The sequence below is a fragment of the Rhinopithecus bieti genome, unplaced genomic scaffold (genome assembly GCF_001698545.2).
Source record: "Rhinopithecus bieti isolate Rb0 unplaced genomic scaffold, ASM169854v2 scaffold_42745, whole genome shotgun sequence".
NCBI classification, from domain to species: Eukaryota; Metazoa; Chordata; class Mammalia; order Primates; family Cercopithecidae; genus Rhinopithecus; species Rhinopithecus bieti.
The window spans coordinates 6,185,179-6,212,837 of record NW_016819184.1 but is presented as its reverse complement, the minus strand read 5'-3'; the positions used below and the strand labels follow the sequence as shown (position 1 = coordinate 6,212,837).

Here is a 27,659-nt window from a genome sequence, read left to right as displayed (position 1 = left end):
TCCAACACCTTGTAACAAAAATGTGACAGTTTTCTGCAACTGGCATCTCAGCCATGATTACAAGGCAAGTTCCCATCTTGTGCTGTGGGAAAAGATTTTCACTGCTGGGGAAACTGACAGGAACATCATATCTTCTGAAGTTTGATGAAGAGGATATTGTCTTTTACTCTCCCATTGAACTGCATCAAAGAGGCCCCCAAGGCACAAAAGATGACTTTTCTTTCCCACTCTCTTTCTCCAACACCCATGTTCCCAGCTTGTGATCCTCTTCAGGCAAATATTTCAGCAGTAAGATTGGTGTGATTTCATGCTCAAAAAGGGTCCATTTTCCCTGTAGAGAAAAGTCACACACATTCATTCAATTTATAAGAGGTGATTATGATACTTTGTCCCACAAAGGCCTCTTTGGCTTATAGTAGCACCAGAAGGAAATTCCTAAACAGCCCTCTCTGATATGCATTGTTCATGGAGAGGGAACAGGTCCAGCTTTTTCCAATAAGACATTTATTCTGTATGTTTTCTGTGTTCAGCCAGAAACAGTCATGGGTAAGAAGACACACACACACACACACACACACACACACACACACACACACACAGAGAGAGAGAGAGAGAGAGAGAGAGAGAGAGAGAGAGTCTGAATTAAAAAGATAATTTTGTATGTTCTGCCCAGGTTTAGCACTCAAGTTTCAGGGCTCCTAATGGCTTGTTTTGAGGGCTTACTTTGTGCCAGGTGCTGGAGGGACACAGTATGGTGGATGGCAGGGCTCCATCATGGAGTACCTGGAATACTAGGAGGGGAAAATCAGACATGACCAAGTGCCAGGGGTGGAAGGTATAAAATGTGGTCTGCATGGAGTAGAATGGGGAGGATGACATAGGTGGTCAGCTGGGAAAGTCAGGAGTTGCAACGGAAGTTCACAGCTGGGCCACCAATGGTGTGCCAAAGAGTGGTAGAAGGGCTTCTTGTCCAACCCTCCATCCAATCCCTGTAACATCTCTGCAAAATGGATGTCATTACCAAGCTGAGGAGGTTTAAAGAGGGTAAACGGCATGCCTAGATCAAGAGTCAAACTCAGGTTTGTCTTTACTAAAGTTACTATGGTGGCAGGTGGAAAAATGGCCCCCCAAAGATATCCATGTCCTGTTTCCTGGAATCTGTGAATATGTTATGCTGCAAGGCAAAGGGGCACTCAGGTTGTGGATATAATTAAGGTGTTAATCAGCAGACTTTGAGAGGGTAAGATTGCCCTGGATTAGCCAAGTTGGTCCAGTGTTATCACAAGGGTCTTTGTAAGTGGAAGATGAAGGCAGGAAAGAAAAATCTAGAGGGGTGGGGACTAGCGAAGAGCTTGGTTTGCCATTGCTGGCTTTGAAGATGAAGGAAGGGGCCATGAGCAAGGCCTGGGTGGCCCCTGGAAGCTGGGAAAGGCCAGGGCACAGATTCTCTCCTCCAGTCTGCAGAAGGAATGCAGCCCTGCGGCACCATGGTGTTAGCCCAATGAGACTGTGTTGGGCTTCTGACCTCCAGAACTTTAAGGTAATAAGTCTGTACTCTTTGAGACACTAAATTTGTGTTAAGTTTTAACAGCATCAGTAAAAAACTAAGCTGGAACTTAAGCTGGAATTTTAAATTCAGTCGCATTTCAACGGACATTTCACACCTGGAAGCCACATATACTAAACAAGCAAGCAAACAAACAAACAAACAAACCAACAGAGGTAAGTGAGTGAGACTGCCTGATTCACCCTCTGCTAGCTGTACTACCTTGGGCATGTTATTTAAAATTTTTAAGCCTCTGTTTCCTTCTATATAAAATAGAGACAATGAAATATCTGCCACACAATGGTGTGAGGATCAAATGAGATAATGCATTAAAATGGGTTTGCACAGTGCCTGCTGTAAACTAAGTGCTTAGTAAATAATTATCACCATCAACATCATCACCACCACTACCATGATCATTGTCTTTACATAATCATCATCATCAACAGGATTATTGGCATGACAGTATTTCATCACTGTCACTATCTCCATCACCATCGCTGCCACCATCATCTTCACACCACCATCTTCATCATCACCATCATTACTGGCATTGTCATCACCCCCATCATCATGATTGTCATTGGAGAGTCTCAGGGTTGGGGGGAGGTAGGAGTGAGGAGGAAAGGGACCATTGAAGAACATTACCTTACAAGTCCTTCCTCCTCCTCTTCCTCTTCGCTCCACATAAGGTGTCTCTGTATGGAGCTAAAACAGGAATCTCCCTATAGGTTAGATGTGGGGCTTTAGACCCAGGAAAGGCTCTGGCTGGATTTGGGGCACCCTCTGGCATGCATTCTGTGATATATGCCAGTGGGCCTTGCCTATCTTTAGCCCATTCCCCACTCCCATGCCCAGCCCCAATGCCCCAGGGACCCAGGCCTTCTTCAGCGGAAGCGCTAGTTAGGACAGAGCAGGGATGCCTCTTCTTATGAACGGGAACTTAAGTTCAAACTCTCAGAGAAACTCTATCTCCGGGATTCTGCCAGCTTTCCCAGAGATCATACAATTAAACTCAAATGCTTTGAGCTTGTAGGCCTATAGCATCTGTTCCAGCCCCACCCACCCCTGCCCCCAACCCTAGACCTCTGTGGCTCAGGGCCTCCATCCAGCAGAACTCCTGGCATTGTTCTAGCCAAATGGAGCAGAAAGGGCAGCTGGTTCAGCAAAGCGAGATTTGCAGAGAATTCTAGTTAGGGCTTTTAGATTACAAAGAAAGAGACCCACAAGTTTGAGTAAAAAGAGGTAACGCGGGTAAGGGGGATGGTACTGTTAAGATACTGCAGCTCCAAGAACAGAAAACCAAGTACAGCCAGACCTCTCACAAACTGGAAGCAGCAGAAAGTTGTGGGGAAACCAGCCTTGTCTCCCCAGTTCAGAGTCTGTGTGGTCTCCCACCCCTCCTGGGCGTTGCTGCTGGGCAATTCAAAGCCAGTGCCACAGGCCTCTTCCTCACCTTTCCCTCTTCTGAATTTGACTCTCTTCTCCCAGCGAGAACCCTTGTTCTCAATAGTCAATATGTTAATTTGCTTTGTTCTATGGTACAAATAACACAGTTTCAGAATTACTACATTGTTACCAATATCAAAGACACTCCTGCAACATTGGCCTGCTGCCCTTTGTCTTTAGAATAGATTGCCATGAGCTTGTGCATTCTGAAGGCTCTCACCAAAGACAAGTGCAGTTTTACCACCCCCACTGACAGGGCACCCAGAGCCCCAGAAAACAAGGCACTTTGGGTCTCGTTCTATGCCACAGTTGCCTGCCCACTCTTTGAAGCCCAATCAGAGCCCTGAATGGAGATTCTGTGATGCTCACTGATGAAAGCACAAGGAACCAGACCCTCAGCAAACCAGGCTACCAGATGACTCTATTTGAGCTGATGGCTGAAGCCAAATAGAGCTTCCGGGGAATCTAGGTGTTTCTACCAGTCCAGAGTTCAGGTCAGGCAGCTCTGGAGGCAAAATAATCATGCCTGCAACAGGTGGGGCACATGGTTTCCTGGGGCATCTGGGGCTGCTGCTAAGGGAGTTTCTAGGCATTCACTGAGCAGCCACTATGTGTTCAGCACAGAGTCCGTAGCCAGGTATGGCAGTAGTTCACAGAGTTTTGGTTGCACATCTGCTGCTCTCCCTAAGGCTCCACAAGCATCTTGTCACCTGGCAGAAGAAAATTATAGCATTAACACCAGAGCAGCTTCTGATGCAGCTACATGACCAGTTCATCCTGGTTTGCTCAGGACATTCCAGGTTCTAGTACTTAAAGTCCCAAATTCCAGAAAACTCCTCAGTCTTGAGCAATCTGGGCTAGTTGGTCACCCTAGATGCACCCTGGATCTGTCTTTTGTACCATTAAATAGAAACTTGGGCTTGCAGGGACCTTAGAGACCATCTTGTCTAAGCCTCATGCCAGGCTGAACCCTCTCCCTTTGTGGTTTTCTCATCTCTGCTTTTATATATCCAGGGATCAGAAGCTCCCAGCTATCTCAGACAGCCCCTGCTGTCTCGGCAGCTCTGACTGAACAAGGCAGAGAGATGAGTGGAGGAGCAAGGACACTGTAGGGGAGGAACCTGACCTCTGATCCCAGCTTTTCAGTTCACCAGCTGGGTGGTCCAGGCTGAGTTCCCATATCCCACACAAATGGGTACACAGATCTCAACCCTCTGCCACCCCTGCCTCCTGCTAGGTGTGGGGGCCCTGGGTCTGTGTGTTGGGCACCTTTGCTGGCAGCCTTGTGGAGCTCTGAGCTTGTTGGAGCCCCATTTGAAACCTCAGGTCTGCATGGCTCTCATTCTCAATGTGCCAAGCTTGATTCATACCTGATGGACCTCCACTTCAAATTTGGACGGGGAGGTCATATTGTGGGGCTTCCTGAGAGCTAAATAATACTCCCCAGAAGGCAGGGGGCAAGTCTTGATTCTTAGGAAGCAGGAGCCAGGCACATCAGTTCCTGCTGCTTCCCCACTTCCATGGAGTGGAGCATGACAGGCAACAAATGGATATATGGCATCTTTTTGGGGAGTGATGAAATATTCTTAAGTTAGATGTATTGATGGGTGCACAGCTCTGAATGTATTAAAAACTACTGAACTGTACATTTTTAATGGATGAATTTTAGAGTAGGTGAAATATATCTTAAAGCTGTTTAAAAAACAGTGACATAGGCCTGGCGCACTGGCTCACGCCTGTAATCCCAGCACTTTGGGAGGCTGAGGCAGGTAGATCACCTGAGGTCAGGAGTTCAAGACCAGCCTGGCAAACATGGTGAAACCCCGTCTCAACTAAAAATACAAAAATATTAGCTGGACGTGGTGGCGGGCACTTGTAATCCCAGCTACTTGGGAGGCTGAGGCAGGAGAATTGCTTGAACCTGGGAGGCAGAGGTTGCAGTGAGTCAAGACAGTGCCATTGCACTCCAGCCTGGGTGACAAGAGTCAAACTCTGTCTAAAAAAAAAAAGTGACATAAATGACTTATATTTTAAAGTACACATATATGTATATGCATGTATGTTAAAATATATGTATACTGAAAGATACCTTTAATGAAAGACATATATATGTGGAGGGCAGGGAGAGAGAGAAAAAGGAAATGAAGAACATACTACCAATTGTAAATAGAGATGAAGAACAACGTGTGTATGTGTTACAGATGTTTCTTGTACTATTTTTGTACCATTCTCTCAACCTTTCCGTAGGTGTTTTAATTTTTCAAAATGTTGAAGAAAATAAACTTGCCATCCTTGGACTCAGGAGAATATCCACCCATTTGAGAGCCTACCAATGGCCTCTGCCCATTTGGCAAAAGCATCAGCTCTGCTTCTAACTGTTCAGTCTCCCACCCTGAGCTGCCTGTCTCCAGACCTCATAGTCAGAAAACTCAGGCTTTCAAAGCTTGGTCCTGCACACCTGCCGATGGACTCCTGGGCACACTGGTTTCACTTTACTGAGGTAAACAATAACTTGATTTGCAGCCCTGCAGGTCCTTTCTCAGGCGTGCTAACTTAGTGAGAAGACACCCTGCATAGGAATTACCTGGGAGCAATTTTCTTATCATGCAGAGCCCAAGACTTCAGCCTGCACCTTCTGAATTGCAACCTCAGACTGAGAAATTCTAGATGAATAGATGTATCTCAATGTACTTTTCCATCTTCATTTCACTGTTGGTTTGGCAAATACATAGTAAAGATTCCAGGTCAGAAAAGGGAGCAATGGGTGTGACTGACAGATGTAAAATGGAGTCACCCCAGGGAACAGACTCTGTAGATGTCCACAGCCAGTGTCACATAGCCACCAGACATAGCAGGCCCTTGTCAGACAAGATTCCTCTTGACTACATCATCTCCTGGTAGAAGCCTCAGGAAGCCCTGGCATTGTCCCCCCGGCCATCAAAGCACACCTGAGGAACAGTGAGAACAGCACGCAGGCAACACCTTCTGACTTTGGCCAAGAATGGTCCTGTGAGATATCATGGGTCACTGCGTGTGTTTCCTCCCATGTATCCCTCGCCTGGCACCTGACATCAGGCGGATGACTCAGCTTCAGAGGCTAGAACAGGCCTCCAGCAGGAAGCAGGAAATCTGCAGAAAGGCTGCTCCACTGGCATCCCGGGACTCGGGAAGGAGGTTAGCCCTATTTTTCACAAACCTACCTCTAACTGTGAGTTTTATTAGTAACCCAAAATATTACATTTGATTACCTGTGGGCCTTTGACAACAAGAGCGGGAAAGGTAACCTCATTAAGTCCTCTGTCTTTAAATGTTTGAAAAATGTGACCCACTCAGAAGGATCTCAAGTTCTGCTTCATTGAATAAGATGAATCTTGGCAGGTAAAAAACACTTAAATCGCTTGACAAGGTTTTGCTTATTTGCTGTTGAACTATACATATTTTTAACAGCCAAGTAAAACCCCAAAGCGGTAATTGCTTTAAATCACCTTCATGTAAATGGAGAAAGAAAGTTTCTAGTCTGAATGAGGCTCTGCTCCTGGGGTTGAGGAAGATTTGAGGCTTTGCTTGAATAATTTTACGAAGTCTATTCGAAGTGGAAGATTTAAAAATCTAAGCAATTGTTAGTTTACTGGCATCATTAGATGAAACCCATTCAGCTGTTTGCTAGAAGTAGCTGACTTGTTCCCTGCTCTGAAATCTGTCAGGTGAGTCAGGCAACATTCTCCACTTGGTACTTTACCGGGGTGGAAGTTTTGATTGATTGCCCCCAGCAGGCTGACTGTCTCGGAAGAGAGACCTCCAGAGGAGAGGCTTGAGGTGCAATGCAGGCCACTGCCCAATGCTGAAGACTGACCAGGTCGATAGTGACCTGAGTCCAGGCCACATCAAGTGATCCTCCTGCCCAGAAATTTCAAGACTGCAATGAGCTACAGTCATACCACTGCACTCCAGCCTGAGCAACAAAGTGAGACCATGACTCTTAAAAAACAAAATAAAATAAAACAATTTTAAAAAAGGTTTTGATGGGACTTTGCCTCTACTTTTTCTCTGGGAAATACTTGAACAGTGACCCAAAGTAATTCTTAAGAATTTGGAAAAGATCAGGAAATAGAAATGAACTCATATTGATTGGTTTTCTACTGTTTTAAGCATTATATGTGCCAGTTTTTTTCACATTTATTATCTAATTTTACTCTTCAAAACCATGTTATTGTTACCACTTTTCAGACAAAGAAAGTACAGCTTCAGAAATCTAAGCCATTTGTCTGATGCAGACCAGCATTTGATAGCCATGGAGGTGACTCTGATGGCCCGGCTCTACCTTAGCATGGGGCCCTGTGACATTGATAAGTGCGGTATTAGCCGCCTGATTCGCTGACCCACAGTTCAGAGCAGGGGTGGCCCAGACAGAGATTGGAACAGAAATAAGGACCAAGACTTGCTTAAATAAGCAGGCAGCAAGATCGCTGTGCAGGCAGGATCCAGATGACGCAGATGTAGTAACGGAGGGGTTGTGGTCAGCACCGTGGACAGCTCCCGTGGTGCTTCATATTGAGGAATAGGAAAGCGCCGCTATCTCCGGATCCTAGTTAGCTCCCGTCCCTCCAGATTACTGTCTTCAATGGGCTTAGAAAGTTGTCTAGAAACCAAACTCCAGCCTTCCTGGGGCAAGAACTGATCATGCATCACCAAAAAGACTGGTGATGTCTGTAGTGAAGGGCTGGCAGTGGATGTGGGGCCTGCCTGGGCGATTCGGGTCTCTGCAGACTGATGATGGAGATGTTCCCTCAGGCCTCTGTGGTTTTCCTCACTAGTGTCCACTTTGCCTAGGGCCTAGATCATCCCTGGACTCAGGCAAAGATCCAACTGAGAGCCACTTCGCCAAGATATTAGCACACATAGTGTCAGGAGCTCCTCGAAAACATTTAACATTGGTAGAAAAGGTGGGATGAGTAACAAAAGAATCTTTAAATTCCCCAAATGGAAAAATGTCATCTGGCTACAACTCTTTAAACAACATTTCTAAATCTCTGCTTCAAATGCTCGCAAAGCCTGGAAAAGAAACAACCCAGCACAACAATATTGAGAACTAAGATTGATGTTATGTGAGCTAAGGCCAAAATCTGCGAGTATTTATAAGGGATATGAAGCTTAAACAGCAAAACCTAACCAGGTTTTGTCCAGCAGAAAAGCAAATCTCTGGCACTTCCCAGGCTCACCTGGAAGGAGGTTGGTGGCTCAGTGTGCAGCCCTGGGTTGCTCGTTTCCAGGAAGCTTCCCATCCTCTTCCCCTTTCCTCCCAAAATACAGAACTAGGGAAGAAATCCTTACATCAAGCAAAATTGGTGCACATTTATCTCTGATTATGTGTTAAAACACATTTGCAGGCATCTGTGCCCCATGCATTTTTTTGTAGTGGCTCCATGAAGATACATTTAGAGCATATGTAAGAGTTCTTCAGTTGCATAACAATATGAATGTACTTAATGCCACAGAACCTAAAAATGTACACTTAAGAATAGTTAAGATTGTGCTATGATCTGAATGCTTGTGTCTCCCCCAAACTAGAATGTTGAAACCTAACCACCAATGTGATGGTATTAGGAGGCGGGGCCTCTGGGGGTCTCTCATGAGTGGGATTAGTGCCCTTATAAAAGAGGCCCCAGAGAGCTGCTATGTCTCTTCCACCATGTGCAGACACAGTGAGAAAGTGCCATCCATGAACCAGAAAGAGAGACCTCTTCAGACTCCAAATTCACTGACACCTTGATCTTTGACTTCCCAGCCTCTAGAACTGTGTGAAATAATTTTTGTTTGTTTGTTTGTTTGTTTGTTTTTTGAGATGAAGTCTTGCTATTGTTCCCCAGGCTGGAGTGCAATGGCATGATCTCGGCTCACTGCAACCTCTGCCTTCCGGATTCAAGCAATTCTCCTGCCTCAGCCTCCCGAATAGCTGGGATTACAGGGGTGTGCCACCACACCCAGCTAATTTTTGTATTTTTAGTAGAGATGGGGTTTCACCATGTTGTCCAGGCTGGTCTCAAACTCCTGACCTCAGGTGATCCGCCCATCTTGGCTTCCCAAAGTGTTGGGATTACAGGCGTGAGCCACCATGCCCAGCCAATTTCTGTTGTTTTTAAGCCACCTAGTTTATGACATTTTGTTATAGAAGCCTGAACAGACTAAGAGAGTAGATTTTATGTTGTGTATATTTGATCACAATTTACAAAAAAATTAAATAAACGCAAAAAAAAAAAAAAGGAATTCTTCAATTAGTTTTTGCTGTGTAACAAGACAAATTTTCTTGGCTTAAAAAGCAACCATTTTATTGCTTGTGATTCTGTTTGTGCAGGACTTGCGGGGAAGTTTCCTCTCTCCTGCACTTGGTACCAACAGGGCAGCTCACCTGCCACCAGAGAATCCAAGGTGACCTCACTCACATGTGTAGGGCTTTGTCTGGCTTTCAGACAGAAGGCTGTGGTTCTTTTTCATGTGATTGCTCTCTATTCATGGACTCTCATTACTCAACAGTCTAACCTGAACTTTTTTATACAAAAACTGGCTTTAAACGGGCAAAAGTAGAAGCTGCCAGTCCTTTTAAAGTGTAGGACTTTGACTGGCATATTGTCACTCCTTTTACATCCTTTTAGTCAAAGCAAATTACAAGAGCTGAAATTCAAGGTGAAAAGCAGGAAAGACTGCACCGCTTGCTGGGAGAAATCTCACACCTGGAGGGGAGGAATTGTTGGTGGCAATTTTTTTCTTTCTTGTTTTTTTTTTGAGACGGAGTTTTGCTCTTGTTGCCCAGGCTAGAGTGCAATGGCACATCTCAGCTCACTGCAACCTCTGCCTCCCGGATTTAAGTGCTTCTCCTGCCTCAGCTTCCCAAGTAGTTGGGATTACAGACATCTGCCACCATGCCCAGCTAATTTTTTGTATTTTTAGTAGAGACAGAGTTTCACTATGTTGGCCAGGCTGGTCTTGAACTCCTGACCTCAGGTGATCCACCTGCCTCGGCTTCCCAATGTGCTGGGATTACAAGTGTGAGCCACCGTGCCCAGCCTGGTGCCAATTTTTTTTAGATGATCTCCACAGTGAATCTCATCCTCCTCCTTCTTAGTTCTGTACTGAAGTGGCAGGGGAAGCAAGGACCCCAATGTCAACTTTGGAATTGCATTTAGGGTATAATTCACACTAGGGGGGAGTTTCAATATGGGATCTCAGAGATGTACACATATGTGCACATATAGATTAGGGTTTGGAAGAAGAAAAGGGTCTTAAAGTTTATCTCTCTTTTTACATAAGAAGGAAAAAAGCCCACTTGTTACAAGATTCACCATTATTTAGTAGGAGAATAAGAATAGATACTAGGCTGGCAATATCCCACTGCCCTCTACCAAACACACACACCTCCCCCTCCCCACCACCACATACAGACTCACACAGTGGGGAGAGGGCTTTAGAGAGGCATGTTTAGGTCATGGCATCACTTACAATTATTACAGAGCAAATTCATCCAATTTAAAATCTCAATGTGGCAAGTTAATTTCCCATTCAATATTTAGCCAGAACTCCAGCTGGAAGCAAAGTCATCTTCCCCATAATTTCTCCTGTTGACTGAGCTGCACACTGACAGGTGTTCTGAGCATGCAGATTAAAGTTAGATGAGATTGGCTTCTGAGGTCAAACATTTTCAGACAGACCTGAATGACTGCAACTATAGGCATTTTGGATTTTTCCACTGTCTTAACTGGTCCTGTGAGCTTCCTGAAGAAAAACTTGGGCAAGTCATTTCTTGTAGATATTAACATGGAAGAGAAGCAAGATGTGACCTTGGCAGGGTCCCCCTGGAAAGGCTAGGACACCCTGGGGCTTCCTATCTCTGGACCAAGAAGTGATGCTGGGAGAGTGACCAGGACACATACAGCTAAATAATGCACTGTGCTCCCTGATGCTGTTTAAGGACCCAGCAGCCAGCAGGGGCCCCCACAGTTTACGTATGTTCAAACCAGAACGTATGAAAACAGTCAGGGGTCAGCAGGTCACACTCAGCTATGCACACAAGTCATTGCCTTGCCCATCTCTTCTCCAACCACCCTATCTTTAGCAGATCTCACTCAGAGTTTTATTGACATCACCCTGTTTATATCCCTCCTATATTGATTATATGTGATCAACTTGTTTATTTGTTTCCTGTTTATAGTGAGGTTCACCCAAGGGGCTGCAGCTGACTTGTTCATGGCTGTGTCCCCAATGCCTGGAACGTGGTGGGTATCCATTGTTTGTTGAACAAATGAATTGAATAAAATTAAATTCCATGATCTTGTGACCGGGGGAAGGTGTGTTACAAAGTCAGAGGGAGTAGGGTTTATGGGTCTTCGAAAGAGGAGACATGGCGTCAATCCTAGGCCTGCCATTTTGTGTGTGGTCTATTCCTTCAGAGAGGGATTTTAGATGAGAGAATGAAGCTGAAAGGAGTTTATTGAATGGACATTTGGAATTTCACATAATTTTTGAAGGAAGAGAACTGGCTTCTAGGAGCAGTGCTGAAAATGACACTGAAGAACTGGCCTGATGAGAAACCACATCTGCGGCTGGCATTTTCTTGCTGTTCTATTGCAAAGCACTGACTTGTCCACAGTCATTCCCTTAAGCCTCTCTCACTTTCCCCATCCTCACAATGTGTCTTGCAAGGAGCCACTTTCCTCAGTCCAAACACATCCAATATACTCAATAGATGAAGCCCAGGTCTAAGTCTGTACCCAGCTACAGGGGGAGCGGAAACTGGAGCTGGTGGGAAGAAGACTCAGAGGAGGAAAGTTACCCAAACATAGGAAGACTGTTCAAAGGGTCCTCGTTGAACACAAAACTTGGCAATGGTTCATGACAGCAGCTTCTGCCTCAGTTTTTCATTTGCAACACAGGGCCAGCCCTGCTTCCTCCTCAGGGAGTTATAGAAAATTGTAATGTAAATTGCTAGAGTGCCCAAATGGCCTCTGAAATTGCTCCCAAAATGCTGAGGTGGGAGCACTACTCTACTTTTTAGAAGAGAAGGAGAGAAAAGGGAGGAGGGGAGAAGGGGCCGGGGAGCCCTAAAAGAGCCACACTCCCTGTGCCACTCCTGTCCTCGGACCTGTAGTCGCTATGACCTCTCCTAATAACAGAAGCAACATGTGCTGTTACATGGTGTTCACCTATTTGGGGGCCAGCCAGGCTTTTGCATCCCAGCACATCCATCATTTCAATTGATACTGAGAAGGAGGAAATTATGTTCTCATTACACAGATGAGGGGTGCAAAGAGGTGTGAGAGCTCTCAGATACTTGGCAGTTTGGATAAATTAAAACTGGCTTATCTCTTTTGGAAAAAAAAAGGATGAATGGTGATAGTGGACCCTTGGAGAGGGCCTGCTAAGGTGAGGAAAAGAGAGATCTTTCCCTACCTCTCTCTGAATTCGTCGTGTCCCCATTCTCTATTCAGAAAGGCCAAAGCCACTGGTCAAGACAAAGAGATGTGCTGGACCAGGGTACTGGGGGTCAGAGGCTACAGCATGAGGACAAAGTATTCAGACCCCTCCTGGTGTAAGCTTACCTGGAAGCATTTCATCTCTTAGAACCATCCCCCAAATCTAGCTTGTCTTTTATCTCCAGGGCCTCCTTTGGTTTAGAAGCAGAAGCCCACCTCTTCCTCAGAAAGCCAGGAAGGGACTGGCTGGTGGCCCAGAGGAAAGGAGGTGCTATTCAAGTTGTTTAAGACAAGCAGAAGGGGTCCTTGCAACTCCAGTGACCTAGCCATTTTTGCTAGAGAGAGGGACCAGAGAGGGACTGAGGACTGACCTCAGCTGCAGCAGGGCGACTTCTCTGAGAGGTACTGTGCACTCCAAGGACAACAGAGATGCCTGAGGTTTCTTAGGAGGGGCCTATTTGTCAGATGCAGTGCTGGGTCCTTGCTTAGGCTTTTCTCATTTTGGCTCATCATCAAAGTTTCATGACTACCTGTAGGTCAAACGATTATTTTCATTTTAAAGATCAGAATCTGACACTCAGGAGACATGGGCCATGCATGCTGGGAGTCACCTGGGCAATAAGTGACTGAGCAAGAATGGATGGCAGATGTGGCTGCTCCCAGGCTCATGACTCCCAGCTGCCATCCACTTCCTCCATTGATATTTTTCTGCATCCTCGGCTCTGCCTCCACCTGCAGCTCAGTGGTCACTGTTGCTCCACCAGCTGCAGTCTTAACTGCCCTCCAGCCACCAGGGCTGTCTCTGATGCAAGAGGGCACCAACTGTGTCCCCTGGTTAATGCACTCTTGCCCCACCTGGGCCGTGGGACTCTCCCACCCCTATACCACACAGATCTTGACATGTTAACCGCCTGACACCTCAGTTTTCTTATCAGAAAATACTTAACCCACACTGGGTAAGATGATGTGTGTGAAGCCCTTCTCCACTGTCAGACACTCCGTCAGTGCTCCATGCATTCTGCTGTGCTGGTGTATTGTTGCTGCTTCTCTTAGCAGTTCTATTTATCTGGCCTGTTTCAGCCTCACCAACCAGAGGCAGATGTCAGAAAGCCCATCCCTACATCTCTAAGGCATATGAGTGAACTTGGCAGCTGGGTGTTGTGAGGAAATCACATTTAAGCTTCTAGCTAATGTGTAAGTTACAAAGGTTAGAAAATAAAGAGAAAGAGAAATAGAAGGAAAATGTGTATTTTTGTACCATGAGACAGACAGCCTTAGCAAAGTAGCAGGTTCTTTTCAAAGTGCTCTATGAAAATAAGTTTCCTATTTTTAGCTTAATGACATTCCAGACTAGCCAAATGATTAAATATTGAAACAGGACAGGCGATCTTGAGTTTCATCCGGCTTATCAATTTAAGATGAGGCAGCAGAAGAAAATGCAAATGTCAAATTACCAAATCCAAACGAACTCCACGCTGAGCCTTGGCAAAATGTTACAGGAGGCCCACCAGGGCATTTTATATTATTTTGCCCTACAGGTAAGACGCAGGGAGAAAGGATCAGAATTCTCACCACCCAGTTCTGCCCTGAAGGCCAGCACTGCTGGGAAAGGTGGTTTATGTTGGCTAACAGTGTACACAGTGGAAGATTCCAAGCAGTTGGGAGAAAAGCCAAGGAACCAGAGGCATGGCTTCTGCCTGGGCTTCCTCCTGTGAATCTGGAGCCAGTCCTGGCAGATTGACTCTAGAAAACTCACCCAGCCTCCTGAGAAGGCAGTGGGTGCCCTCCTATGTCAGAGATGGCGCTGGTGGCTAGAGCACAGTTGAGGTTGCAGCTGGTAGAGATGAGAATAAGCGCTGGTCTGAGGGTGTACACAGAGTCGAGGCTGCAGGAAAACATCAAAGGCGGAAGTGGATGGTGGTTGAGAGGCACGAACTTGGAAGCAAGCACACCTGCCATCCTTTCTTGCTCAGCCTCTTACTGCCCAGGTGCTTCCGTGTCTCTTTTGGGCTGTAAACACAATTGCTTTAGTCACTGGGATTGATAAGCAGGAAAAGTTAAGAAAACACCACCACCATGCCCCACATATAAAAATATTACAGCTATGATGCACAAGAAATACAAAACCAGAAAAAGCCCAAATGCCTGTGGAATAGGGGGTCCACTTAAAGGCATTGCGGTATGTGCCTTTTCAGTGGAATTCCTTGCAAGAGAGATGGGAGAGGGATTCTTTCCACTGAATACCTTTATATGCTGTTTGGGCTTGTTAAACATGTGTGTGTGTCACCTGTTTAAAAAATAAAATATGCGATATTTAAAACTTTAAGATTACAAAACACAATCAAATAAGCTCAAAGACTGTTCTTTCTCAAACCCGCCTTCTGTTCATCATGCCCTCCCCCCCAGCTTGCATCTACACAATGTCAAAACCACAGATTTATTGAAGGAGCAGAGTCTGCATGGTTCAAGAATCATATTACTCACATTGTGAAATTAACTTGCCAAAATAGTTACCCCAGCAGCCCCATCTGGACACAGTTCTGTGGACCCAGCTGTCATATTTTCAAAATCAAGTCACATCCTTACTTAAATTGTTTCTGCATTGCTCTTCTCCTGGCACCAAATTGACTTTATCCTGTTCCTCACACATGCACCTCTATGATTTGACCCTTAACAGCCTTCCTAATCCTCTTGCCATTTTCCCCCACTGTCCAGCACTGTGCTTAGTCAACATATATTCATTGAACAAATAACTGAAATTCATCCTTCATGGACTATTCTTCTCCAGCCACTGTTCTACATCTGTTACATGAAACACACTTTCTACACTCCCAACTTTGCACCTGCTGATCCCGCAACTTCAGGTGCCTTTCCAAGTCCTTTCTTCTCCACTCAGAACATCCTCATTCGCCTTTCAAAGCCTGGTGCCAGTGCTGCATCTCATGTGGGCCTTCCCCTTTTTCTTTCCATACAGTTCCAGCTCCATATTGAGCACAGGGCTGGGATGTGAATGGGGGAGTAGATGGCATGTGCTGGGGTCTTGACATTGGTGTACAACACCCCCAATTCATACATTGGAAACTAATGCCCAGTGTCATAGTATGAAGAGATGGAGCCCTTAGGAAGTCATGCTGGCCCTCATGTATGGGATTAGTGCCCTTATAACAGATTTTGAAGGGGGTGTTCCTACCCTTCCTCCTTCTGCCATGTGAGGATGCAGCAAGAAGATGCTATCTATGAGGAACAGGCCCTCACCAGACACCAAAGCTGCTGGAGGCTTGATCTGGGACTTTCCAAAGATCAAAGAATTTATTGCTCCAAAACCATGAGCAACAAATTCTGTTGTTTAAAAATTACCCAGTCTAAAGAATTTTGCTATGGCAGTCTGAATGGACTAAGCCCACATGCAGGTAGCATCTCAGAGATCTGTGGCTCTGGATGACAAGGTCATCTTTTGCCTGCCCTCCTCACCCTCAGCATTTCACCTGCTTGAACCATTGGTCATTTAACCAAAACCTCTGGAAGTGAGGGGGAGTGTATTGTAAAGAAAGAGGTAAGGGGCTGATGAGGCCAGTGATGAACACTGAAGCTGGCAAAATATTTCTACAGAAAAAGTAGTCATGTTTATTTTGTGAAAACGGTAGAGAATATCATTGTCATTTTCAGAGAATTGTGATGGTTGATCTGCATTAAATGGTTCAGATATGTTTTATTGCAGTAATTGTCATTTGTGGCAAACTCATTTAAGAATTCTCCTAGGTATGGGGGAATATCTAAGTAATAAGATTCAGGTGCTTCCATGTAAGTTGGTGACATTAACCTCATATTTTTCCATTTGTATGAACAACTCTTGGAGTTGTATGTTTTAAATTACATTATGAAAAATGTAATGAAAAGGGAAAATGCATGTATAGAGTAATGCTTATCTTTCCATATATATGCTGCAGTTTTGTTTTTGGTTTTGTTTTTAAAGAGATGCTGATACTGCTGCTTTACCAATATATAGAAAAGATTTGTATTAGGAAAGCAAAAATGTCTTTTACTTTTACATTTTAAACTTTACATTTCTAGAAGTTACTTTTTAAGTTAGAATATTTAGTTTTCAATATTCATTTACTCAAAATAAAACACATTACATTTTCAGTGGTGTAGTTGCATCCCCTACACATTGCTCTTATTCTCCAGCATCTTATATTCACGTATTTAAAAAAAATGGTTGCACATTGGCTAACTTTAAACTTCATTTCATAGTTGGTGTAAATGTAACACTTGCCCTTTTTTGAGTATTTTGCCTTAAAAAAAGAATCAACACACTGATCTGAATTCTAAGAGTTAAACACACAAAACATTGTTCTAAAAAAAAGTTGATAAAAATTGCATACAAAAGGCTTGAATTACTTTAAAAGCTTCAAGAATATTGAGTAATTTAAATCTCTTCACCAAATGTTTTCAATAATTTCAAATATTTATTTTATAATATTATGATAATATAACAAAATTTTATATCTTAATAAATGATAAACATGAAAAACATGAAATTTATATGTGTAGAAATGCTTGATTTAGTTTTTTATCTCTAAAAACATTAGTTATCAAAATAAAAAAGATACTTTGATTATAGGCACTTATTTATAGTTTATAATTGTTCTACTTGAATTTCTGTAATTTTGTGGGTTTTGTGTTCATATAATTAAGTTTTAATTTGTCCCATATCTTTCTCTGTCTTTTACTGGGTGCTTTTTAAGAATAACCTCAATTTTTAAGAGATTGGATTTCTTATAAAGCTTTTTCTTGTGGTTATTGAAAAATTACTTTAGGAAAGAATTGTGTAGCCAAGTTGCTTATATAAGCTAAATGGAAAAAAGAATATATAAGATTTTTCCTCCATATCAGTTGAATGTTGTGACTGAGTAAAATGAGATTTCTAAAAGCTTTTCTTTTCTTTCTTTCTTTAACTATTAGGAATCTTCAGTGGGAAATAAAACATAAGGTAACAAAAAAGGTGAAAGTAATAAGAAAGGGGAAAAAAGATATACCAGGAAAATACTCACAAAAAGAGCTGAGTAGCTATATTAGTTTTAAACAAAATTAACTTTAAGACAAAAAAAAATATTAGGGATAAAGAAGATCAATGCATAATGGTCAGATAAAAACTTCCCTGAGAAGAAATAACAATTCTAAACTTATATGGACTCAGTCATAAAGCCTCAACACGTATAATAAAACAAAAATGGAAAGAATAAGACAGCATCCATCAGTGTGGCAAAAGTTTTATTTGTTTTAAATACGTGGGCTTGGCTGAAGGAGGTACAAGTTGCAATAACTTTGGAAAAGAACTTGGTATTATTTAATAAAGCTGATGAAAGCAAACCCTTAATGCTTTCTTTATTCCCATGCCTGGAGTCACCGCAAAGACACTATTCACCTTTGTGCAGGGGCAAGGACAAGGGTGCTTGATACACAGAAACATGAAAAAAATGCCTCAGTGTCGCTTTTTTAAAAAACTTTTAAGTTCAGGGGTCCATGTGCAGGGTGTGCAGGTTGGTTACATGGACTAGGTAAGTGTGTGTCATGGAGGTTTGTTGTACAGGTTATTTCATCACCCAGGTGTTAAGTCTAGTATCCATTAGTTATTTTTCCTGATCCTAATGGATCAGGATACCAAGTCTAGTATCCACTAGTTATTTTTCCTGATCCTCTCCCTCCCCCAACCCCCCACCCTCCAGTAGGCCCCAGTGTGTGCTGTTCCCTCTATGTGTCCTTGTGTTCTCATCATTTAGTTCCCACTTCTAAGTGAGAACATGTGGTATTTGGTTTTCTGTTCCTGCATTAGTTTGCTAAGGATAATGGTGTCCAGCTCCACCCATGTCCCTGCAAGGGACATGATCTCATTCCTTTTTATGGCTACATAGTATTCCATGGTATATATGTACCACATTTTCTTTATCCAGTTTATCACTGATGGGCATTTAGGTTGATTCCATGTCTTTGCTATCGTGAATTGTGCTGCAATGAACATACCTGTGCATGTGCCTTTATAATAGAATGATTCATATTAATTTGGGTATATACCCAATAATGTGATTGGTGGGTCAAGGAATTGCAATAAACTAGGTATTGAAGGAACATACTTCAAAATAATAAGAGCCATATATGACAAACCCACAGCCAATATCATACTGAATGGGCAAAAGCTGGAAGCATTCCTCTTGAAAGCTGGCACACGACAAGGATGCCCTCTCTCACCACTCCTGTTCAACATAATATTGGAAGTTCTGAGCAGGGTAATCAGGCAAGAGAAAGAAATAAAGGGCATTCAAATAGGAAAAGCGGAAGTCAAATGATCCCTGTTTGTAGATGACATAATCCTATATCTAGAAAACCCCATAGACTCAGCCCCAAAGCTTCTTAAGCTGATAAGCAACTTCTGCAAAGTCACAAGATACAAAATCAAGGTGTGAAAATTACTAGCATCCCCATACATCAACAGTATTCAAGCCTAGAGTCGAATCACAAACAAACTTTCATTCACAATTGCCACAAAAAGAATAAAATGAGGAGGAATACAGCTAACAAGGGAAGGTCTCTACAAGGAGAACTAAGCGTGCCTTGATGGGAGAGCATATCAGCTATGGAATATTCATATGACTGGATCACACACAGCAGCTAAAATGAATGGAGTTGCATGTCAGGATATGGATGAATCTCAAAACTGTAATGTTGAACAGCAACCAAAAGCTATAATTATTTATTATGTCACTTTAACAAATAACATTTCCGGATAACGTTTCCTTCGGCTGATGGCACAAAGATGCTTGGCTTCTAGGTGGTGTGACTCAGGGCCCAGGCAAGTGGCTGCACTTCCAATCTTACTGCATCTTACCAGTGTGTCCCTTAGAGACAGGATGCCACCCAGCAGTGTGCCCACTCTCTTAGGAGTGAAGTGAACACAGCAGCCTGGGAAGTGGGCACTTCTGGGGGAGAAGAAAGTTCATGGAGAAATTCCCCTTAGGAGACTCATAGAGAAGCCTCTGGAAGAGAGTTTTAAACACCCGGAGCTACCACCTGTGTTCTGCAGGTAGCGAAATGAAGGCTTGGGGAGGAGAAGGACCTCCCAGCATCCAAGTTTGTGGGTTGTCAGGTCTGTGAGCAGCACGTGTGGATGCTCATCACCAGGCAAGGTGGTCAAATTCTGCGATGTATTCTGTGCCCTGTGAGCGGAGGAGTTCCGTACTGTAAACAAGGCAAAGTCAGCAATGTGACAGCTGTCTCTGCAGGGTAAGGAGCTTGGGGTGAGTTCTCTCCTTACCACAGGGCTGGGGTATTCAGCAAAGAGTCCAGAAGATAGGGCAACCTTGAGCTAAGGAGTTTGTCAGGAGAGGAAGGCAGAGGAGGAAGAGGAGGGAGCAGCGTGCCAGGTAGAGGGAACCAGATGAGCATGACCTGGAGGCAGGAAGCTGTCTGCACATCCATCTCAAGATGAGGAGGGCCTAAGGAGGAGGGCGAGGAAGGTCAGCAGAGTCAGGACCTTGGTGTCCCATCACTGTCCCCTCACGAAGTCACAGTGGGCAGAGAGGGTCCTGGGTGTGCCTTTGCCTCCCTAGAGTTTGGAAGGGGGTGGGGAGTCTGATCCCTGATTGTCAATGGAGCAGGGACATCTGTGATCCAGGCCTTCCCACAGCTCACCCTTTCTCTGATCCCACAGCTCTGGGTATGACAGCCAGGGGACCCTGCTGAAATGGTGGAGTTCCACTGGAGTGGGGCTCGTGGGGGTCAGACAAACAAGCTGAAAACACAGCTCAGGGCGAGGAGTCTGTGTCGCCTGCTGCCCACTCAAGGAAGGTGTTTCAAACCCAGACTGATCAAGCAGCAGTAAGTGCAAGGTCTCCCTGAGGGGTCACAGGACGGTGCCGGGCTGGCAAGGGGCACCTGAAGAGATATTTTCACCTCAGATGGCAGAATCTGGAAGAACATGACAGGAAAATCTCAGAGGAAGCAAACGCCACATGGTTTTGTCTCAGAAGTGCCTACAGTTTCTCTGGACCTTAGGAATTCCGGGGGCCATTGACCAACAGGGCTTGGCTCAGTTGTCCCTGGCTCAGTCATGATGACATTTGGCTGAACCCCATTCACTAAAACCCCGCTCTGTGTCAACCCTGTCAGGCCTGGGTGCATGGGTGGGCTCCGAATGGGCTGACTCTGCCCTTCCGCTAAGAAGCCCAAGAACTAAGTTGGCTCCCCACAGTTGACATTTAACTGGAGTTTCAGTGAGTTGACGTCTGATGTGCCAAATGGACCAGAGTTTCCGAGAGTAAATGTGTAACTGATGGGGGCTTCTTGGTACATTCTTCAGAGCCACAAAAATGGTCAGCTATGACAGCTCAGCCCTGGTATTTCCCCAAACAGAAAGGCATTCAATAGTTTCTTCCTTGATCCATGGGTCTCAAGCTTGCAGTCCACCACCGACCCACCAACGCTCCTCAGGCTAGAACGACAGTACCAACTGCTCATGGTGACAGTCCCCCTCAACAAGGAGGAGATGGGGATTGGAGGGGGACGGGGAGAGTGAACAGGGAGGAGGGGAACATTCTGGTGGGTCATCACTGCCCTAAAGCCCCCTTTCTGCAACCTTGCTTTTGAAAGTGAAGCTACGAGGGAATGGACACTCCTTGCCCTTGAACCCTGGGTTTTCTCTGCATATCCTCCCCCCATTGAGATGAGACAATTATCTCCATTTTACAGATGAACACACTGTGGTCCAGAGAGTTAGTATGGCTTGGCCAAAGTCACACAGTAAGTGAGTAGTGGAGCTGCTTTCACATCCTCGTGGATTGAAATCCAAAGCTCTTTCTACCCCTACTGGCAGCACCTACATCACATACAAAGTGGATGTTGCATCAATCTGGTGATGAGTGCAAGGAAGTGCACGTGCCGGTCACCCTCAAAGGAGCTTACAGCACATCTTAAAAGAGAGGAGAAGTAATCGCAATTGCAGTTATGGTGCATCCAAGTCCCCACATAAAATTGCATGGGAGAAGAGAAAAGGGATAGACATAGTGCCCACCTCAGTATTTAGGGAGGGGTAGATGGCAGTTAGGGAAGGCCAGTGCTACTCCTGTATTTGTCATGCTTAGTTAGGTTTCCCCCCTCTAGGCTAGGGATCAGCTCCCATATGTGTCTGTGTTCCTGGCACCCATTTATAGTGCCTGGCACAGAGCAGGTGTTCAGGGGGCATCAGGTGAAGTAGGGAACGTACAAATGTCTTGGTGGAAGGGAAGCACTCCCATTTAATTGACTGAGAAGGCTTTTACTATAATGATTTGTGGCTTCTTTGCAAAGTGGAAATAATAATAATACTACTATGTTTCTGATCTTTGTGACCCAAAGGAGACCAAAAAAAAAAAAAAAAAAAAAAAAAAAAAAGAAGAAGAAGAAAAAGAAGAAAATATTGTCACTGTTCAGGCTTTTCAAGATTAGTCACCCAGCAGATATGCTGGCTCCAGGTGACGTCTACCAGTAGCATAGCCCCCAACAGGAGATTCCCAGGCTTGGCATTAATACCTGCCAGGTGAATAAGCTCGGCTGAGTTTCGTGTGTTTTCAGAGCACCTCTAGATTGAATTAATTTCAAAAGATGTGCAGGGCAGAGGACAGCCTTGGTGAAGACCATCATTCTTTAAACGTTTATATCTTGCCTGCCCAATTGCACTCCTTGAGAGAAGAGTGTGTCTTGTTTTCTATACAGTCTATTGGTACCAAGCAGGACCTGCCATAGTTGTTGGTAACTGAGTGGCATTCACCAACCTCTGCTTGGCAGTTCCATGTAGGCACACAGGCATTGACTTCATTTATTCATTCATTTATTCATGGATTCCATTACTGTAAACTGATCATCTGCTTTGTTCCAGGCACTAAGGACATAAAAATGAACATGCCATAACTTAGTCTTCAAGGTACGCAGCTCAGCAAAGGATGTGGCGGTATACACAAACATCTTAGGCACAAGGGTCAGAGCTTCCAGAGCGGGATGCTCAGTGTGATGCAGCCCAGAGAAGGGGTTCTGGGAGGACAGTCCAAGGCTGAGGAGCTGCAGGAGGCTTTAAAATCAAAGTAGCATTGGAGTTGGGTCTGGAAAGATGGCCAAGGCCAGGAAGGACAAGACTTGCAGAATTATGGAGATGTAAGAATGCTAGCTAGTGATCAAGTGATTTCATGGGAGCAGAACACATGGTGCCGAGGTTGAAGTTGATGGGGCTGGACGGGGAGATGAGGTTGGGTCTTGGGCTATTGGGTGGAGTTTGGAAAATGGGTAGGGGGAGGAAGAAAAGTAGTAAAGATTTAAGGCTATAGAGGAGAAGGACTCAATCCAATGGTGGAGTGGGCAGCAGTCAGGAATAGGAGGAAGCAGCATAAAGGAGGGTGATCAGGACACTGTCACACACACCCAGGCTTGTGACGATGAAGTTCTGAACCAGGGCAGTGATGCTAGGCTGGCCGAAAAGGTGTTCTGGTCAGCTATGGCCAAGAGGTCACACTGAAGGGTGACACTCAGCTCTCCGACTCCCTTGGCCTCTTTAACTACAGACTTAGGCTGGGTCAGCTTAACCTCAAACTACATTAACTTAAAATATCAAAATTGCAATCATTTACTTAGATGGATAAGCAGCTTTGGAAGTGCAGAAGCTTGAACTGTGGGTTGACTTTGCAGCAGGTTGGCCCCATAATGGGTGACTAATTGAGCCGGTTACTCATCGCTGAAAGGGTTTGAGAAAAAATGATAACTGGCAATTTGAGGAATACTTGAGAGTTTTTCTCACAGTGTGACACTGACTGGATGAATTCTAAAACTTCACTAACGTCCAATAGTCTATGATTCTAATGTCCAGACAGATGGTCAAAGGAAAACCCTGTCTTTAATGGGTTCATGCTCCAAAGACTGACTTATAGCTATAGGGCAGAGTTGGGTTTCTAAATCCAGTTGGGTCTGTGTGCTATGACTGCACATGAAAAGATTCCAAGTGAAAACCAGTGCTGCTGGTGACTCATCTTACTGAAGTATCTTTCTAAGCTATAGGAGCTCAAGGAGGTGACCTACAATCACTCCGCAGAAGGAGACGCTGGGCAGGGGGAGAATCTGCTGAGGTCCCCGCCCGTTCTCTCTGTGTCACTTTTGACAGACTCTTGCCTCTGTTCGCATCCTCTATGTGTCATCCATTTCTAAAATGAGGAAGGAAGTCCCAGTGGGGCCCGAGGAGTCTGGAACGTCACAGACCCATGTGGGTCAGGGCTGTTCTCTTGGATAAACTGGGAGATGCCTCCCTCTACACATATGGAAGAGGCTGTGCGTCATTGGAGTAGAAAACCACCTAGACACGAGTATCAAGATCTCTCCATGCTGGAGGCAAGGTTGGCTTGCATTGGGTTCCACATTTTCTGGCCCCCGCAATATGACTAAGGATAGAGCAGAAATGTCAAGATTTATTCAGGCCACCCATCTTGCCTTTCATTCTTTCCTTCCCAGGGCCCCTGCTCACATCAAACTGGGTCTCTTGCTGTCCTCCTACACCCCCAGCACCTCCCAGCCTCCAACACCTGACTCCCTTGGCATTGTAATTTCTCATTTACTAATTCAATAACTTCTCTGTGCAATACTCTGCATACTCGGAGTGCATCCCTTTCCCCTAACACACCCAGAACTTCATACTGTGTCCTTCCTCACACTGAGCCCTCACTCCCGTCCCCATTTCATACTGTTGAATTCTTGCCCCTCCTTCAAGGCCTGCTGGAATGCCACCTCTTCCATAAAGTCTTCTCTTAATCCACAGTTGAAATAAAAGTTCATTTGAGGCCCTTATAACATGTTGTACCTATAATGATGTGATGATCTCTCTCTGCCCATATTACAGCGACTTAGGTAAATGTCCCATATCAACAACACAAGCTCCTTAAGATCATGAACTGCACCTTATCCTAACTGGTATCTCTAGCTCCAGGCATGGTGCCAAGTATATAGAAGGTGCTCCAATAAGGATTATGGAAATATGGATCATGATTCCTAAAATCCCCACCATGTACACATGCCTCAGATCCCTTAGGAGACTGGAACATTTTATTCAGGACATGTATTACCTGTGGACAGCTCTCTCCAAAGCTACAATGAATTTATCAATATGATCATGAACAGTCTGAATTATTTATATACAAGCATGGGCTTAAAAGTTTCTTTAAAAATATTATCCAAATGCATCATATCCTTTCAGTTTATGAAAATTTATTTTCTTTTATGCCATGAAAAATCCATTTAAAGACAACACATACTCAAATGAAATAAATAGAGCAGAAAGGTCTCTGTGAACACCTTTGGGCTGGTACTAGCTCTGTGTAAACTTCAACCCACATGCTCTGGGCCTTGTGTCTCTAAACACAAAAACAAATAGCCTAATGAAAATGGAGACCATCTATCAATTGTCTGCATGCAGAGAATTTGCCCAAGTATTTGAAAATGTAATTGGCTAAATGTTTACAGGTCTAATGAAGTGTTTTCCATCCCAATCCAATGGCAATATTGGGCACCAATCAAACATTTGAGGAGGCCAAACGGTGCACAAAGTCTGTATTTCAGTATTTTTCCCCGGCATTAAAAATTGATAATAACTGAAAATTCAGGGAGGAAAAAGAAGCATTTGTCTGTATCAGACAAAGAATAGAATCAGACCATTCAGTTGACCACAGAAAAATGGAAGAGGAAGGATGTTTGAAATAACTTCCTTATCATCTTTGCCTACAAGTCAGAAGTCTTCTCCCCTGCTTTATTTTGCATATTCTCAGTCCCAAAGCCTGGATGCCTCCCGCAAGGTGTGTGAGGAGCACCCACATGGGAAACTTCCAGGGACACAGCTTGGTTCTCTGATCCATCCTCAGCTCCCTGGCGTTGCAGCCTTCCTCTTGCTGTCTAAGGAGCCTGCGTTAGGATGCTGTTACCAGCCGGGGCAGAGGCCAGTGTCCTTGCATGAGACTTTGTCACCGTGATTTGAGCCTTCTGTGGGGCTTCACATGTCAGTCGAGAGGGAGAGAGTGACATTTTCAGAATCCCTGAATTGAGGTGATCCCTCCCTCATTTCTCCTGACAGGTTCCTGTTAGAAGCAAAAGCCGAGTTCCCATTCCTTTAGAAGAGATTGGGCCCACGCAAAACTCAGGGATCAAGTTGTTGGATTTTTACCCCTAATCAGAGAAGTTTCAGCTGCTTTAACAGTCAGTTTCTACAAACTTACTTGGGTTCACCATCCATCCACCCCCTTCCGCCTTCTGATGGCAGGGATACACCATGGACCATCATTGACTATGATAAGAAGGTTTTCCCTGATCTCTAGTCTGACATCAGGCTCTGACACTGACCTTCCTTAAATGAAGCTCCTGGATCAGATGCCTTCTAAAGCTGCAGAAATGGAAGCCTGTGGAAAGCTCTCTTGGGGAACGTAGAATGCGACAGCCATTGAAGTGGTTGGGTGTGGCAGACCAAAGCCTTCTGAAGAAAAGGAAGAAGTGATACCATTGCAATCCACTAGCAGGCCTTCCACTTAAAGAGGGAAATGAGAGCTGTGGGGAGACTTCTCTCAGCCCGTGTGTCTGTTATGCTTATGCAGGTTGGTACAAAGTAGAACCAAGCTATGGAACTGGTGATGCTGGAAAGACCCCTGCCCTCAGACCTTATTAGAAAATCAGCTCTTCTCTAAAAGGAGCAGGAGGCAGAGACTGCAACAAACTCTGCTGAGGGGTCAGGGCTGACGGGCCTTTGTGATGGATTCCAGTCTCTATGACTCACTCATTGTAAATTGGCAAGTAACTCCAATGGTCAAATAGACAGCATTGCTGTTTGGGAGCAGCAGGACAAAGAGGCAAGCCTGGGGCTTTTGAGTCATTTTATCTAAAAAGGAATCCCAGCTGGTCCTTCACCTGTGGCATGACCTTGGGCAGAGATTTCCTCTCTCCCAGCCTTAGTTTCCTCATCAGCAAAATGAGATGCTAATAACCATCTTGCAGAGTTGTGGAAAGGATGAAATGCAAAGTACATGGAATCTAGGAAGAGCTTACTTAAAGTTAGATTTTATTCTTCCTTGGCAGAATCTGGGTCAGAACTTGGGCCAGCTCCATGAAGGGTGCAACACTGGGTTTTTTCCTAAAAGTGCTGCAGACATAGGGACAGCCCAAGCCCATACAATCTGGGAGTGGGGACAGCTGCCAAATGAGGGAAGAGTGGCTTCAGAGGGCTCAGGGTCAAGGGATGAAATTGGCGCACACATATTTGTAGGCAAAGATGGTAAGGAAGCTATTTCCAACATCATTTCTATTCCATTTTTCTGTGGCCAACTGAACTGCTTGATTCTATTCTTTGCTAATGCAGACACATGCTTCCCCTGCCCCCCCCCCTCCCCGGTTTTCCATTCTTATGTATTTTTAATGCCAGGGAGAAACACTGACTTTGTGCACTGTTTGGCCTCCTCAAATGTCTGATTTGTGCTCAATATTATCATTGCACTTGGGGCAGAAAACCTTTAGTTAGCCCTGTTATTTCGTGAGCACATTTTATGTGCCAGCTCAGGCAATGCAATGGTGAATAAGGCAGGTGCTGTGTAACCTCATGGAATTTATGGGCTAAGGCTAGTCTTGGAAAAATAAAAGGTTACTTCTTAGAGGAAAGTATTGATTTAAGTTATTCTTATTATAATATTATTTAAATATATTCAAATATAAAACTGTATATCAATTCCCTAATTTTGTAGGTAGCTTCTAGAGAACTATAGAAGTAAAGCACATTTACAAAAAATAATTAAAACTATAAAGCAATAACATTCGAATTATTACATTAGTTTAATGTGACATGACAGAAGATGCAGTTTTGCTGAAACTAAATGTCGAATTTGGGATTCAAAAGTAGAAAGATATTGCCTTATGTCTAGTTATACATTTAATTTTGACTTTAATACAATGCATGCACACACAGAATGGGAGAAAATATTTGCAAATCATATCTGATAACGGACTTGTATCTAGAATATATAACGAACTCTTACAGTTCACAAAGAAAAAGTTAAATAACACAATTTTTAAATGGGAAAATAAATTGAATAGACATGTCTCCAAAGAAGCTATGCAAGTGGCCAAAAAGCACACAAAAAGATGTTCAACATCATTACTCATCA

At 44.3% G+C, this 27,659-nt stretch overlaps 1 long non-coding RNA gene across 1 annotated transcript; it reads right to left on the bottom strand.

Moving 5' to 3' along the window:
- On the bottom strand, nt 1–26,174 carry LOC108519548 (uncharacterized). The gene is made up of 3 exons (XR_001882652.1): nt 25,855–26,174; nt 14,216–14,469; nt 1–331 (listed from the first exon to the last, which is right to left on the bottom strand). It is a non-coding gene; the product is annotated as an uncharacterized LOC108519548 (long non-coding RNA).
- Between the last annotated feature and the right edge of the window lie 1,485 nt (nt 26,175–27,659).